Source organism: Nerophis lumbriciformis, linkage group LG35, assembly GCF_033978685.3.
Source record: "Nerophis lumbriciformis linkage group LG35, RoL_Nlum_v2.1, whole genome shotgun sequence".
Taxonomy (NCBI): Eukaryota; Metazoa; Chordata; class Actinopteri; order Syngnathiformes; family Syngnathidae; genus Nerophis; species Nerophis lumbriciformis.
In genome coordinates, this window is record NC_084582.2 from 16,357,014 (window position 1) to 16,373,598 (window position 16,585).

At 38.8% G+C, this 16,585-nt stretch overlaps 1 protein-coding gene across 1 annotated transcript in view; it reads left to right on the top strand.

Annotated features, from left to right (window-relative positions):
• sh3bgrl (SH3 domain binding glutamate-rich protein like) overlaps positions 1-16,585 on the top strand; it is a 41,584-nt gene that overhangs the window by 12,197 nt on the left and 12,802 nt on the right. The window lies entirely within an intron of this gene.

The window sequence follows — 16,585 nt, forward strand, 5'->3', positions numbered from 1 at the left end:
ATCCGTACATTAGGTGTACCGGGTTATAAGGCGCACTGTCGATTTTTGAGAAAATGAAAGCTTTTTAAGTGTCCCTTACAATCAGAAAATCTCACAACACTCATTGCATCTATTCTTGTTGCATATAGATTTCAAACCACATCCTGCAACATGTCTTTATTACATACTACGCACTGGAGCCACACAATTGAGCAATTTCCTTATTGCCATGATCAAGTCATATAATATAAGTCCATGACAGGGGATTCATTGTATTTGTGTATGTTCTTCTTATGTGTTTCTTCTAAGAGTTTGTAGGTCAGACATTGTGTAATGGGTCGGTTTAAGTCTCCCCCGCCCCAGGCTGCAGTGAGGGAATTCAGCCAAAAGTGTTCTTTTGTAATGCTGACTGGGTTTAAGCTTGGGTGGAGGCTACTGTTGCTGTCAAATGTCCAGCAATTGTCTGGTCTTAACACAATCTTGATGTAATTCCCAGAAAACTGTTATTCCTCTTTCACACACGAAGAGTTGACAACATTTTTTCCTGGCAGACTACCACAAATAAATTTGGCGCTACCGATAAGCCCTCACTTATAAGCACATTCTAACAAGACTTTCTGTGAATCTAGCTTGTTATTACAACTCCATTCAATAGAGGGCAGTATGCGTCCGAACTCCGCTTATTAACACACGTCATTAAGGCTGCAGCTATCGATTGATTTATTAATTAAGTAATCTATAAATTAGTTTGTTTGATTAATCGAGTAATCGGATAAAACACACTTTATAGCTTCAATGCATGTTTACCGTATTTTCCGCACTATAAGGCGCACCGGATTATTAGCCGCACCTTCTATGAATTACATATTTCATAATTTTGTCCACCAATAAGCCGCCCCGGACTAAAAGCCGCGCCTACGCTGCGCTAAAGTGAATGTCAAAAAAACGCTGCGCTAAAGTGAATGTCAAAAAAACAGTCAGATAGTTCAGTCAAACTTTAATAATATATTGAAAACCAGCGTTCTAACAACTCTGTCCCAAAATGTACGCAAATGTGCAATCACAAACATAGTAAAATTCAAAATGGTGTAGAACAATAGCAACATAATGTTGCTTTAACGTTAATGTCACAACACACAAAATAAACATAGCGCTCACCTTCTGAAGTTATTCTTCATTCGTAAATTCTTCGAATTCTTCGTCTTCGGTGTCCGAATTGAAAAGTTGGGCGAATACGGGATCCAAAATGGCCGGTTCCGTCTCGTAGAAGTCATCGGGAGTCAGTGTCGCTGTTGTTCTGTGAATCCTGCCTTCCGGAAAGCTCGGACCACAGTTGTGACCGAAATATCTGCCCAAGCATTTACGATCCACTGGCAGATGTTGGCGTATGTCGTCCGAGGCTGTCTGCCCGTCTTAGTGAAGGTGTGTTCGCCTTCGGAGCTGTGTGGAAAAAAGCCACCCGGCCTCTTCGCGTAAACTTCCCTTAACCACTCGCTCATCTTTTCTTCATCCATCCATCCCTTCGAGTTAGCTTTTATGATGACGCCGGCTGGAAAGGTCTCTTTTGGCAAGGTCTTCCTTTTGAATATCACCATGAGTGGAAGTTAGCATGGCAAGCTAGAACCACAGTGAAGGATGACTTCATTCCCTGTGGTGCGAATATTCACCGTACGTGCTCCCGTTCCACAGTGCGGTTCACAGGAATATCAGTTGCTGTGAAATACGGTAGTAATCCGTGTGCGGATGGAGAGATTGCGTCTTTTTATGAACCGGATCGCTTATTAGGAGCCATTTTGTGGTCTTTACAGATGTAAACAGGAAATGAAACGTACGGTGATATCCGCGCGTTTTTTCTTCTTCTTCCGGGGGCGGGTGAAGCGCTTCCTTTTCTATGGGGGCGGGTGAAGCGCTTCCTGTTCTATGGGGGCGGGTGCTTTCCTTGGCGGTTGCTTGCGTAGAAGAAGAAGCGCTTCCTGTTCTACCGGGAAAAAAGATGGCGGCTGTTTACCGAAGTTGCGAGACCGAAACTTTATGAAAATGAATCGTAATAAAGCGCACCGGGTTATTAGGCGCACTGTCAGCTTTTGAGAAAAATTGTGGTTTTTAGGTGCGCCTTATAGTGCGGAAAATACGGTATATCCATCCCACCCATTTTCTACTGCTTATTACCTTTGGGGTCGCTGGAGCCTATCTCAGCTACAATCGGGCGGAAGGCGGGGTACAAATTTAATTCACTTTTTTGTCATTGTTTTTACGTCCCAAACAAGACAAAGTCGTGCTTTTAGCTTGTCACTTTTAGCCAATTGCTAATTTCACAACAAAGATCCCTCCTGCTACATCTTCTGATTCTCTGGCAGAATAAGCAAATATGAAATGTAGAACTGCAATGATTAATTGATTCAAAATAAATAATTAAATACATTTCAACAAAAGCATTGATATTCCAACAAAAGCATTGAGATATACATATATATATATATATATATATATATATATATATATATATATATATATATATATATATATATATATATATATATATATATATATATATATATATATATATATATGTATATCTCAATGCTTTTGTTGGAATATCAATGCTTTTGTTGAAATGTATTTAATATATATATATATATACATATATATATATATATATACATATATATATATATATATATATATATATATATATATATATATATATGTATATATATATATGTATATGTATATATATATCTCAATGCTTTTGTTGTATATATATATATATATATATATATATATATATATGTATATATATATATATACACGTATATATATATATATATATATATATATATATATATATATATATATGTATATATATATGTATATATGTATATATATGCACATATATATATATATATACACATATATATATACAGTATATATATATATATATATATATATATATATATATATATATATATATATATATATATCAATGTTTTTGTTGAAATGTATTTAATTATTTGAATCAATTAATCATTGCAGTTCTACATTTCATATTTGCTTAGTCTGCCAGAGAATCAGAAGATGTAGCAGGAGGGATCTTTGTTGGGAAATTAGCAATTGGCTAAAAGTGACAAGCTAAAAGCACGACTTTGTCTTGTTTGGGACGTAAAAACAATGACAAAAAAGTGAATTAAATTTGTATTTTCATGCTTTGTTTTTTTGCATCATGGCCAATTATGCAAAATAACAATGATGTTAATATACCCACCACAAGCAGATGTGACTCCTTTGGGAAATACCAGTCTGTATCTCAAAGGGGAACAGCACTTTTTTGGAATTTTGCCCAACATCCACAATACTCTTGTAAGACAAAAGCATATATGTATTTCTCTTATACATTTAATATTTACATATTGTGCTCATTTTAAGCATATGGCAGCATATTGGTTTCAGACGCATCACAAAGTTCGCTTTTCCCTTCAACAACAACAGCAACTACTACTCACGCAGTCTTCAAGAGAGCTAACGATTAATTTCGGAGAAATTATGATTCAGAACCTTCCTTTTTTTAGTAAGTTTTAGAAGCTGTGGTTTAAACAGATCCAACTTTAGCGAAACACTAAACAAGAAATACAAACTACAACCATAATAAAACTAAAACTTACTGTACAACGTCTGGTCTCACTCGGATGCCGTCTGATGGGATGTTCATAACTTCCCGTTTAGATGAAGAATTAATCATAATCCTCATGCAAGTATTAAAAAAAGGTGACAGCAAACGAGCATTATTTTTGTGTCTTTCGGTCTAAGTTGAATGTCAAAGTTGACTACTGTAACTCCTCGGTCTATGACCATAAACTTCTACTTCTTGCCATATTTTATGACGTAAGAATTTATATTTAAAAAAAGAAAAACATATGTGTTTTTGTCTTACATAAGGAATGTGATTGATAGACAAAATTCCAAAAAAGTGCAGTGCCCTTTTAACATATAACATATATAAGAATGTTTAAAAAAAAAATGGTGGATTGTGTGTTTTGTTGTAATTGAGTGAAACCTCAGTATACTTTACAGACTATTGATCGCAACCTGTGCTTGATACAGTATATCTAATCAATTCATGCCCTTGTCTGACTGTTGTAAATGCCTGCATGACCTTTTTAGGGATTGATTAATTTATTCTTACTTCCTTGACACCAAAGCAATATTGCATCACTGAGATTGTCTAATCTCTGGAACTATTGTGTATTGCAATGAACCATCAGATCTTTTAGGTTCAAAACTGTACTGTTTCTCTTAAAATGTTCTAACGTTGTGGACTAAAGTATGGTGAAAATCAGTTCATATTATGAACAATTTACATTGCAACAGGTTGAGCCGTAACTGATTACATAAGGACAACTCTCCTAGCCCAAGCTTGAGTCATTAGGTTTGTATTTCGGTATATGACAGGGGATTGCTAAAATAAAATTGCAGATTCTGTGGTGTGTATTGAAATACTTCTAATTCTCATACATTTACCGTTTTTGCCAGTGGTCCATATTTTAAAGGATATCTGATGCCCAATGGATCTAAGGTCGAAGGTCTCATGCAAAGTTTATGTCCCTTGTTGCTTCCTTACAGCTCACTTGTGTTGTTATCTTTCTCAAACAATCAGGTATTGTTTCTGGTCGAGCCTGACTGATGATAAAGGATTGAAGTCTCTGCAGGTGGGGGCAAAGATCATTATAATCATTTGTATTTCACTGCTTAGAGCAGGGGTGTCAAACTCAAATACAGAGTGGGACAAAATTTAAAACTGAACAAAGCCGCCGGCCAAGGTTGAACAAATTAACCTTTTTAATAGGGACCCAAACAAGTTTTGCATTGAATATTGAACAAGCAAGGCTTATATAACTTCATAGTGACATGCAAAATGGAGTTTTAAATAATAATAATAATAATAATAAAAAAATATCAATGGCATATCAAATACAATATAAATAAAAATGGAATGCCTCTTTTCTATTTGCAGCCTTTTGAGGTAAATATCAACATTAACTTTTTCCACAGGCTAATAAATTTGAAAATAAAATAATGAATAAACCAACCATTCAGGACTTTAAACTGCTCAGTTTGCAACACACTGATCTAATCTGATGTGCCCAAGCCAGGTACCTGACATATTTTCTTGGATGCTAGTTCATTAATGTCGGGGCTCAGGCTTTGAGCTGAGGCAACCCTCATTATAGAACGAAAGTGTTCATCAGTCATTATTTCTCGTATTCTACAGTCTTGGGGGCGTGCCTTTTAGGCACTGCTTTTAACGTCCTCTACGAGCTGACGTCACGTCCGCATTTCATCCCTTCTAACAACGTGCCCGCCCAGTCACAAGATATGAGCGGCTCTTGTACGCACACACGTAAATGCAAAGCATACTTCATCAACAGCGATACAGTTTACACTGAGAGTGGCCGTAAAAGCAACTTTAACATTGTTAGAAATATACGCCACACTGTGAACCCACACCAAACAAGAATTACAAACACATTTTGGGAGAACATCCGCAACGTAACACAACATAAACACAACAGAACGAATACCCAGAACCCGTTGCAGCATTAACTCTTCCGTGAAGCTACAATATACACCCCCCGCTACCACCAAACCCCGCCGCCCCACACACACACACACACACACACCTTGTAGCGTCCCGGAAGAGTTAGTGCTGCAAAGGGTTCTGGGTATTTGTTCTGTTGTGTTAATGTTGTGTTATTGTGCGGATGTTCTCCCAAAATGTGTTTGTCATTCTTGTTTGGTGTGGATTCACAGTGTAGCGTATATTTCTAACAATGTTAAAGGGGAACATTATCACCAGAACTATGTAAGCGTCAATATATATCTTGATGTTGCAGAAAAAGACCATATATTTTTTTAACCGATTTCCGAACTCTAAATGGGTGAATTTTGGCGAATTAAACGCCTTTCTATTATTCGCTCTCGGAGCGATGACGTCACATTGTGACGTCACATCGGGAAGCAATCCGCCATTTTCTCACTTTCGTCGGTGTGTTGTCGGAGGGTGTAACAACACGAACAGGGACAGATTCAAGTTGCACCAGTGGCCCAAAGATGCGAAAGTGGCAAGAAATTGGACGAAATTTGTTCAAAATACGAGGCTGTGGGGAAAGCCGACGAAATGGTCAGTCGTTTGTTCCGCACACTTTACCAACGAAAGCTATGCTACGACAGAGATGGCAAGAATGTGTGGATATCCTGCGACACTCAAAGCAGATGCTGACATCAACTCCAAAACTGGACAGATCAGCTTTCAGGGAAAGAGAGCGGATGAGGGTATGTCTACAGAATATATTAATTGATGAAAACTTTATTCATTACTCGCGGTTTTACGTAAATTATTATACATAAACTGTGCTAACCAATAATTTAGCTTAAAAACAATTATTTTTTTCAATCATTCGAGTACATTCGGGTAGTCTTGTGTAATGCAGTATTTTGTGTCTATTTAGGTATGGTTAACCTGAGTGCTGAAATCGTGGAAAAATATATGTTCTTAGCGCGCCTGAAATGGGCTGTCTGCACTCTCAAAGTGCATGTTGTTGCCAAATGTATTTCATATGCTGTAAACCTAGTTCATAGTTGTTAGTTTCCTTTAATGCCAAACAAACACATACCAATCGTTGGTTAGAAGGCGATCGCCGAATTCGTCCTCGCTTTCTCCCGTGTCGCTGGCTGTCGTGTCGTTTTCGTCGGTTTCGCTCGCATACGGTTCAAACCGATATGGCTCAATAGCTTCAGTTTCTTCTTCAATTTCGTTTTCGCTACCTGCCTCCACACTACAACCATCCGTTTCAATACATGCGTAATCTGTTGAATCGCTTAAGCCGCTGAAATCCGAGTCTGAATCCGAGCTAATGTCGATATACCTTGCTGTTCTATCCGCCATGTTTGTTTGTGTTGGCATCACTGTGTGACGTCACAGGAAAATGGACGGGTGTATATAACGATGGTTAAAATCAGGCACTTTGAAGCTTTTTTTAGGGATATTGCGTGATGGGTAAAATTTTGAAAAAAACTCCGAAAAATAAAATAAGCCACTGGGAACTGAATTTCAATGGTTTTAACCCTTCTGAAATTGTGATAATGTTCCCCTTTAAAGGTTTTTATATGGGCACCCTCAGTGTAACCTGTATGGCTGAAGATCAAGTATGCGTTGCATTCACTTCTGTGTGCGTGCTAAAGCCGCACATATTATGTTATATTATGTCACTCGTTGGACTGGACGAAAAGGAGACGATACAATTCTCAGAAGGGGCACTGAAATTTGGGAGTCTCCCAGGAGGTTTGGCAAGTATGAGAATTAGCGGTGTACTGTGGCACCGCCTCTGTATATAATCGGTGGGCCAGCTCTAGTGTTAATTTGATATCACCTCACGGGCCAAGTGAAATTACACGGCGGGCCAAATTTGGCCCGCGGGCCAGAGTTTGACACCCATGGCTTAGAGACTTTTTACTCATGGTTGTTGTTGTTTTTCTTTTTCTTCTTGTCTTTTTATACAAAAAGTGTGGAAAAAAATGATGGTGCCATGTGGGGAATGAACTGCATCAGCAGTTTTCATTCTCCGCGTATTAGAAACACCTGATCCATTTCTAGTCAAACAATGAGTCTGCTGTTTTTGCACGAGGCCGATCTCAGTGTTATTTGCATGCATGGACAAGCTATTTCACCAAATTGTGAGAGGGAACGCAGATTGGGGAACTGAAACCAGTAACGCAGACTGTTGATTCTGCACCCGAGCATTCGTATAGTTAGAATCAACACAGCAGCTTGTGTCCTGGCGTACTGTAAGATAGATAAGGACAAGAAGATAAACAGCAGTAAGAGCTGAGAGGAGTTGTTTATTACCACTGCCAAAACCTTCTTGTTGGTTTTCTTCGTATCAAAACGACCAGATTATATTGAATTTTGCACAAAAAAAAAAACATTTTTATTACAGTGGATGAAAATAGAGAATGTTATGCTTAACCAGTTAGAATGCAAGTATATTCCAAAACAAGTCTAGTTAAAGAAACACAGTCCTCCTTAAGAGAGGACTGTGTGTGTTTCAGGGTGAGTGTGTCTCTGGTAGTTCCAAGCCACTGTCACGTTGTTCCAAGGAGAGTACCTTTTTAGCTAAATGTTTCAAGTTTAAATGATGGGAGGGGCATGATAATATCAACTGTGTCATGAATTTGGCTCAGTTTGGCACCAGGTGTGCGTTAGCGTGCAGTTTACGGTGTACTTGTTTGTGTCTACTCGCAAAAGGCCATATTTGGCTCGTGTCTGACTGGTTACCTCCTTTCGAGACCCAGAGGAGCTCTTGTTTCCGTCCGGCCTTGTAGGGCCATCCTCACTCTGACTCGCACCCATCAAAGCCTTATTGGACAATGCACACAAACACACGGGCACATAGAAAGAGGCGGGGTTAAGATATAGCAAAACACACCCTTTTGTCCATTTCTAGTCAGGGGCACCTATTATATTCCTGAAACGAAAAAAAAAAATGCACCCCACAAGATGCAATGTTATGAAATACCATGTAGGATGGGTACCTTTCACATTTGAATCGATTCCCGGCACCTGGGAATCAGTGGCTATTGCTCTAAGACTGCAAGAAAAACTCACCTTCCCTTAAAATGTAAAAAAAAAAAATGTGGTGAAATATGCACTTTTGTGTTTACATTTCATTGACTAAATATTCGCAATAATGCGTTTAACTTTTATTCAGAATTAGCTACTTCCGCAACAGCTGGCGCGACTTTCTTCGCATTCATTGTGGCAGCGTCACAGTGGATCAGGGGCGCCGAAAAGGGGGGGTAAAGGAGACGGATTCTAGGGGCCCATGGTGGAGGGGGGCCCAGAGAGGCCCCTAATGATGATGACATTATAATACAGAAAAAATAATGACACTGTGTTGGGGGCCCTGTAAAGATTATTTTCATGGGGCCCAAAATCCCTAGCGGCGCCCCTGCAGTGGATTAAACAGTGTTAACGACCCCTGAAAGGGACAAGCGGTAGAAAATGGATGGATGGAAAGCGGACTTTGATGAAAGAGCATAGAGTGGGTTTTTCCACTGCAGCCAAACTAGACTAGACTAGACTAGACTAGACTTCATTTTTATTGTCATTCAAATTTGAGCTTTACAGCACAGATAAGAACAACATTTCATTACATAAACTCATGGTAGTGCAGGATAAAAAAGCAATAAGGTGCATGTATAAATAAATAAATATATATAAATATTATATATATAAAATAAATAAATATATATAAATGAATAAATAGATTACTGTACAGATAAATATATTGCACTTTTTCACATGCGTCCACGTTTATGGATGTATGTTATATTGTCTTTTTTATTCCAGCGTGTTAATCCATTTTGGGGGGAGTTGAGGGGATAATTTAATTATGATGCGTTCAAGAGTCTTACGGCCTGAGGGAAGAAGCTGTTACAGAACCTGGAGGTTCTGCTTCGGAGGCTGCGGAACCTCTTTCTAGAGTCCAGCAGTGAAAACAGTCCTTGGTGGGGGTGGGAGGAGTCTTTGCAGATTTTCTGAGCCCTGGTCAGGCAGCGGCTTTTTGCGATCTCCTGGATAGGAGGAAGAGGAGTCCTGATGATCTTTTCCGCCGTCCTCACCACTCTCTGGAGAGACTTCCAGTCTGAGGCATTGCAGGCACTAGACAGTCGTTGGATTAATGCTCGGCTTTGTCCCGCCCATCGGATGCCCAATCTCTCTGGACGTGAATGAAAAGTGGCCTCTGTCTGAGGCTGAATCCCTTTTTGATTGACAGCAAAATGAGCGAATCAGCGTTCTTGAAATATAAACCACTGCCAGAGCATGCTTTGGGTTTCTTTCCGTTGTTCCAAGGTGATATAGAGAATTTTACAATCCTGAAGTGACGTTTTCTTGGTAAATTCTAGCATCTTTATATATTTTATCTGGTATTGGAGACTGTACTCTTGTTTAGGATGTTGCTGATAATAAGCTTCCCTTTCTTAAAAAACAGCAGCCGCCACTGCTGGGAGTCGATATAGGTATCGATTTTTGGCACTTTTGTGTGTGTTAAAATGTTTAAATAAATGTTGATCGTTTCACAACAACAATATTTTTATTTAATACTAAGTTGTGCTATCCAGTTATCTTTTATTGTTACACTTATGTGTCTCATAAGTAATTGCAAGTACCGTACTATACTGTATTTTATTGGGGACTTTGGATTAGTGATGGTAAATATGATTCTTTTATTTTTTTTTATTTTTATTTTTTTTTTATTTTTTATTTTTTTTTATTTTTTATTTTTTTTTTTTTATGTCCTGTCCAGCTTCTCAGGCAAATCATATAGTTGATGTAGATGCCCATGTCGGCTGTTCAGATTTACTTTACAAAAGAGAAGTGTAGGATACTTCTCTTGTTGCCTTATTTGTATTTGACTTTATTAAATGTATTTATATTATCATTTAGTGCAGCCGGGCCGGAGCAGGAGGGGATAGAAAGAGAAAAAAAAGAAGACAGAGGGGGAAATTGTGGGGACAAGAGGGGGATTAGACAGAGAGACAAAAACAACAACAGCAAACAACAACAACAACAACAATAGAGCAACATCAGCAAATATGACATGTACAAATATGATGGTAAAAGTAATAGCAAATAAGCAGTTAGCGAAAAATAAAAAATAATACAGAAATGACAATGAGCATTATTACACTACAAATGGATCAATACAAATACCAATAGAAATAGCGCTATTGATAATGAACAATACCAATAATTTACCTTTATTATCAACAATACAGTTGTTTAAATGCAACAATACATATACGTAATGATAACTTGAGATACGAAAGAATGCAGAAAAATGGAGGGGGAGAAAGAGAAGCAACCTACATTAACCTTGTAGATTGTTATAGTCACAATAGGTTAAGCTTTGTCAGTGTGCCATGTGTTACACCCAGTTTACCCTAGGGCAACAACGTTAATATATGTTTGATGAAACGTGATTATGTGCATGAGTGTAAGTATGCATATGTACTTGTATATGTACAGAATGTGTATATGTGTTTGTACAATGAATGTATATGTACAGAATGTGTATATGTGTTTGTACAGTGAATGTATATGTACAGTATGTGTATGTGTATGTTTGTATATTGAATGTGCGTGTGGATGTACGAACATTAGGTAGGTAAATATGTACTGTATTTGTGTATGTATGTGGGAGCGTAGGTACCTATGTACGTATGTGAGCATATGTGAATTTGCATGTACAATACATTCGACTCCCAGAGTGCGTGGGAGCCAGAGCACGGCCCCATCACCCCCGAGAGCCCAACCCACAAACAGGAGGCGTGGTGCCCAGGGAACCAGGGACCACCGCCCCCACGCAGCCAAGCCGGCCAGCGACAGGAACCCCAGAGCCCGACCCACCGTACCGCCCACAAGGGCCAGCAGCAGGCCGCAGATAGACGCACCCGGCAGAGGACAGGGCACGAGAAAAGCAGGGGACAGCCAGACCCCAAGCCAGCGAGAGACCACACCCCACACTGACCCGGGTACCCATGAGTCACTCACCGAAGTGGATGGATTCACTTGATTCACCAATCACAAAATGCATATGCAAAAGCTCGCACATGGTTACTGCACGTTAAGACTCGCCCCCACTCGATATACTTGATTTATCTGTCATCGAGCATATGTGCAGAACCCATACTTGCCAACCCTCCCGGATTTTCCGGTAGACTCTCGATATTCAGCGCCTCTCCCGAAAACATCCCGGGACAAATTTTCTCCCGAAAATCTCCCGAAATTCAGGCGGAGCTGGAGGCGACGCCACCTCCAGCTCCATGCGACCTGAGTGACGTGTCGACAGCCTGTTTTCACGTCCACTTTCCCACAATATAAACGGCGTGCCTGCCCAATCACGTTATAACTGTAGAATGATTGAGGGCAAGTTCTTGGTTTCTTATGTGGGTTTATTGTTAGGCAGTTTCATTAACGTCCTCCCAGCGCGGTAACAACACACAACAACAGCAGTCACATTTTCGTCTACCGTAAAGCAGTTCGTCTGCCGTAAACAGCAATGTTGTGACACTCTTAAACAGGACAATACTGCCATCTACTGTACATGCATATGTGACAATAACATCTACGGCTTTTAGAGAGTGCAGTGCACAACTGCGCACACAACAAGGAGACGAAGCAGAAGAACGAGAAAGACACAGCCGTGGCGACGCCGACGACGAGTAAGATGAAGAAATACGCTTGTAAGTTCCAAGCCGCAGCTGCGATTGGACCTGGATAGCCTCCGGGAAGAAGTAGTGGACTACCAAGTGCTTGGCAGTGAAGATCTTCCTCAGGAAGCAAATTGTTTTGGGCCATGCTAGGGAGAGATGGAAGATTCCAGACTCTAGTGCATTTGATGAAAGCACTTTTGTGCGTGCCACACAGCAATGCATCATCAGAGAGGGTGTTCAGCATGGTTAGAACAATAGTGACAGAGAATTGAACAAGGATGGGCAATTCAACCCTTAACTCAACAATGAGTAGATGAGTGTATATGTGTAAATAAATGAACACTGAAATTCAAGTATTTATTTTATTTATATATATATATATATATATATATATATATATATATATATATATACACATACATATATATATATATTTATATAAATATATATATATATATATATATATATATATATATATATATATATATATATATATATATATATATATATATTTAATAAAGTGGATGGGACTACAACATCATGTGTTTGCTTAATGGACGACTACTTCCTGGTTCTTGGAACATGACGTACGATAAAAACAAATGGTGGATAGTTCCACTGTCAACATCGTGACTCAAACCCGACAAGCTAATTCCTGAAAACCAACATTTGTCAGGGAACTTACTAACATTTTGTGCTCTCTGGTTTCGCACCTTCTTCATCAAAATGCTGGAACCTGCAACTTTATTTCTTCCCATGGTGGCTAATTTTGCAGCCGTATTAAAACGCACAGGCACTTGTGGTGCACCTGTGTTAGTTAGCAAAGAACTACTAAGTCAAACAGTGATTATGTCAAAGAGGAGCGACATTGCTGGGAGAGAATGACTTACAGATGGGGGAGTTTAGAGCAAACACAAATACATTTTAAAATAAAGACACAGTTCGACTCACCCGGACTATTAATAACACTACAAGACTGAGTCACCAACGCGTGGGCTTCTGTGTCTGAGCACTTGTTCCACGGAATGATATGTGGGCAAACAGACTAGTAAATGAATGATAACTACAACTAAAGAGGCTTGTTACAATCAAACACCTGATGTGTAATTAATATAATACTTACAGTTTAAACACTTTTTGGGGCGTACAAAAGACTAGATTCAATTTATGACAAGGCAACACACCATAGTATGTACACTACTGCCATCTAACGTCTTGGAATTGCAACTGCATGCTAAGTCTACTACATAATAGTTGCAAATAAGACTCAGTAGTGTAAGAAAACAATATATAACAGTAATAATTATCAGCTCACTGTTGAATGTTAAATAAAAAATAGAGGTATCATTAACAAAATAAAATGTATTGACATATAAAGAAATACCGACAATTGGTACCGTTGAGTACTGATTTAGATTCCAAGCTACCGGAAATTGGTGCCATATCGATTTTAATGTGTTTGTTACCCATCCCCAGCCATACGGTGAATGACAATATAATGATTTTAATTATTATAACAATAATAATGGCTTTCATGGGCTCCAGCACCCCCCACAACCCTGAATGGGACAAGCGGTAGAAAATGGATAGATGGATGGATTTTATATTGCACCACTCCATATCCTGTTGCATCCGACCAGTCTTCCTCTCAGGGAATAAAACACACTGGTCAATCCCAAATTCTTTCGGATGACATGTATGTTGGCTAAGAAGGACCACCGAGACGGAATAGCAATACTACCAAGTTTTACTAAAGCTTTAGGAGACCAGCCCTTACAATGCGATAATAGCAGCATCAAGAAGCGTTCTAAAAAATCTAACGGAAAGAGTCAGCTTATTTAGTATGAAAACAGCCCCTCCCACCCAGAAAGAAATACAGCCTTTTTGTTCAAAACCGATAAGGCCTCCTCCAATGTTCCCTCTAAGGTGTACGCCTGTGCAATTGCGCACTGCTCAAGCGTCATCTGCGCACGGCAAATCTATGCCACGCACAAAATCAAATAAAAAAATTAGCGCATAACAATTTTCGACACGACACGGACACGACAGAAAAAACAGTTTACGTCATCATTGTTCAAATATTGTAACGTCTGTCGAGACGCTTTGAGGACATGAATTCCATCGATCACTTTACTGAGCAAAACTCTTTATTTATCGGCAATAAACACATCACCAAAACATTAGTAAAAAAAATTATATCTAGCAAAACTGGTAATTTTCTGCAGTACAAACCAGACCAAAACCAACTTTGTTATATCAACAGCAGCCGCTCGCTCTTTCTCACTTGCGCCAACACATGCACATATGGCACTTAGCCAGTGATGCGTTTACAGCCACACAAAAAGTCGGACAACTCCAACACCACATATAAAGTGTCATTCCAGGTCGTTACACTATGATTTACCAATCAAATGTGTGCTTATTTTAGTGTCATTTATTAGTAATCTTAATTTATAAATATTAATCATGAAATGCTGTTAGTATATTAAATAAATACTAATAAAAATATATTTTTTACAAACAGGAAGTTGCAGGAATGCACACATGATCCCCTGCTTACATCTCATTGTGCAACATGTGAATGTTTTAATGGGAACTAAATACAATGTCTGAAAGGGGTACAAATAATTTCCAAAGCAGGACCTCCACCCAGACAAACAATACAAGTACACAGTTCATGAAAAACAATATTTTTTGTTATTGTCATTGTAAGTGGGCCTAAACACTTATATTAGAAAATAACCTCATGGAAATGACTGCTGTCATTTGATTTATAATAATAAGAGAATGTTGTCTGTTTATCTGTGTTGGCCCTGCGATTAGGTGGGGACTTGTCCAGGGTGTACCCGCCTTCCGCCCGAATGCAGCTGAGATAGGCTCCAGCACCCCCCGCGACCCCGAAAGGGACAAGTGGTAAAAAATGGATGGATGGAGATTGAACTTGTTATTTAGTCAGGTTTGGGACAGGTGTGCTGCTGGTGTAGCCACAGTGTGCACGTCTGATGTTGCTCACATGGGCTCCACTGAACGCTCAGGGAGTTTTTGCGTTTGCTCACACACATGAAATATTAGAGGGAACATTGGCCTCCTCCACAAAAAGGGAGTACCGTATTTTTCGGACTATAAGTCGCAGTTTTTTTCATAGTTTGGCCGGGGGTGCGACTTATACTCAGGAGCGACTTATGTGTGAAATTATTAACACATTACCGTAAAATATCAAATAATATTATTTAGCTCATTCACGTAAGAGACGAGACATATAAGATTTCATGGGATTTAGCGATTAGGAGTGACAGATTGTTTGGTAAACGTATAGCATGTTCTATATGTTATAGATATTTGAATAACTCTTACCATAATATGTTACGTTAACATACCAGGCACGTTCTCAGTTGGTTATTTATGCCTCATATAACGTACACTTATTCAGGCTTTCAAATGTCTATTCTTGGTGTTGGGTTTTATTAAATACATTTCCCCCAAAAATGCGACTTAAACTCCAGTGCGACTTATATATGTTTTTTTCCTTCTTTATTATGCATTTTCTGCAGGTGCGACTTATACACCGGCGCGACTTATACTCCGAAAAATACGGTACATTATACTCCCGGTAGACATTCCTGCCTTCAAACACAGAGTTTACTAACAATCATAAGGTAAAAAAACAAAGTGTACACATGGGAAAATATTAGCAGCTTTAAACATGATTATGGATAAAGAAAGAACACTTTTGAAAATATATGCTTTCTCCACAATCCCAATCAGCTTTACAGTGAGACCCATTAATATTTATATTGAAGAGGTAAGCTACATTTGTATCTACAGCGGTAGACTGGCGGAAACATGGCGGCCAATTTGTACGAACTACCACCACCAAACAGTCATTCATACACCAGTCTGAGACTCTAGACGAAAACCGGGGCAAACTTTTGGTAACATGTTTAGTTGAAAACAGAGTGGGGCATACGAAAACCGTCATAGCGGTAAAGAATGGGGCTTCTGTGTTGCGCATTTGCGAGTTTCTGTGTATGCACAGAATGAGTTTGTATGTATGAGTACCAGATTCATTTCAGTGAGTGACTCATAAGAAATCAAGTCAATAAAAGGATTTGAGTTTCCCAGAATGCAAGATCCCTGCACATAAGTCAGGTGCTTCAAACTACTGGACTGAATAATTTATTAACTATTGACTGAGCCCAAGATACCATTTTTGTATCATTTTTTGTATATTTTCTGAAAGTAAATAAAAAGTCTGATCTCCACACAAAAATAAGTGACAAACAATAAAGCTTAATATATTCATCTGGTTTGATAGTCAATATTAGATAACTTTGTA